We start from the raw sequence: 1,650 nt of genomic DNA, 5'->3' as shown, positions 1-1,650 counted from the left end.
CACATCCTTGCGCCCGCATCCCTGAACCGAACTCCGAGTCAAGTGGTCCCGGTGTCCACAATCACCAGTGCAGGGCAAAGGGAGAGGCGGGGAAAAGATCAGAGGGAGACCAGAGAAAGGGAACCAAAGGGGAGAAAGAAAAAAAAAAAGTAGCAAGGCTTTGCCCGTTTTCTTAAGTCAGAAGAGAGAGGGAAAAGAGGACGGGTAGGGACTTACCTTTAGGCTCCAGCGCGGCCGCCCTAGCAGCCTCCCCCAACGCGCGCGGGAATGGTCCGAAGACATTAAGAGAGGAGGAAGGGGATCCCTGAAGGAATTCACAGAAAAGTGTGTCACTTCAGGCGCCAGAGCCTTGCATAAGCGTGCGGGCGGGCTCTGGGCTCTGATTTCTCCCCCAACGAACCCAGGCGCTTGGCCTCGGCCCAGCGGGCGGCGGGTCCCTGAGAGGGACACAGCCGGGTCCGCGTCCACCAGGCACTCTAGGGGAGGACGAGACCTGAAGCTCCAAGCCGGGGACCCAGCCTGGTATCCAGTGAGAGCCCGTGCTGGAAGAAATGCCTGGCCAGACGCTTTCTCCCGAACAGGGGAGCTAATGCCCGAGGCGTTCTCTGGTGGCGAGGGCAGCTACGGTTCACTGCGGTGTCGGGCGGGCGCGGAGCTCAGGACCCATAGCGGCTGGTCTGCAGCCCGCGCCCCTGCCGCGCCCCCCGGCAGTCCGTCCAACCCTGTCCCCTGGCCCCTTTCGGCGAGCGCTCATTTGGAAAGGAAACAGTCACTGCGGATCCGCTTGGGACCCGGAGCATGACTGTGACGCCTCGTTGGAGGGTATCAACTTGCATTATTTTCTCTAGGACGTCTCCAACCTGTCTCTTGTTGAATGTCAGAGTAATGGGAAGTGCCAGTGACAAGACGGCATATTACTCCTGATTAAGTGCCGTGTCAACCTAATTAGCAGAGTAATTATAAGGTGCTAATGAATGATTCAAAGTTCTTTGAGTTACATTTTACTCCAAATTACCATTTTAAGAACCCTATGAATCTACGAGGCGGGCATCGCTTCCGTGACTAGGTCTGGAATATGTTCGAGTGGCCTTTAACGTCTCCAAAGGCTGGGCCGAAATCTGGGGTTTAGTTGCAGTTCTGGAGGTCGCTTTCTGGGCCACAGCTTTTATCTGTTGAGGACGAAGGGAGGGGTGTCAGGGAGGCAAATGACCTCCTGGGACAAGATTTTGCCTTACGGTTGGAACTGCTTCTGTGTGAGCCCTGGGTCCGGAAGGGGGTAGCTGGCCGACTCATCCTGCCTGCGTTTTCCTAGGGAAATCGGTGTATCTGACCCAGAAAAAAAAAACCACAGCACTATTTGGAGGGTGGGTTGAGCTGTTTCTCATCGTCTTCGTGCCATTTTTCCTAGGGCTGTTCCGAGAGAACAGCGGGCATTGAAGGGACGGAGGCGAGGAGATGCACAATCCGGGCAGCTCTCGCACTTCTCGGAAGGCGAGGGGAGTTTGGCGGAGGAGACGGGGTTGGTGAGCTGAGGCGGGGACTCGGGACGTGCTCAATCCCGGCAGGGACCGACGCTGGCCAGAGGGGTGCCGAGAGGCCCTAGGGAACGGGTGACTGGGCCCCCCGGTGGGGTCGGGCCACTCTAGGCTG

The sequence above is a fragment of the Mandrillus leucophaeus genome, unplaced genomic scaffold (genome assembly GCF_000951045.1).
Source record: "Mandrillus leucophaeus isolate KB7577 unplaced genomic scaffold, Mleu.le_1.0 Scaffold492, whole genome shotgun sequence".
NCBI lineage: Eukaryota > Metazoa > Chordata > Mammalia > Primates > Cercopithecidae > Mandrillus > Mandrillus leucophaeus.
Note: the sequence above shows the minus strand (reverse complement) of the source record.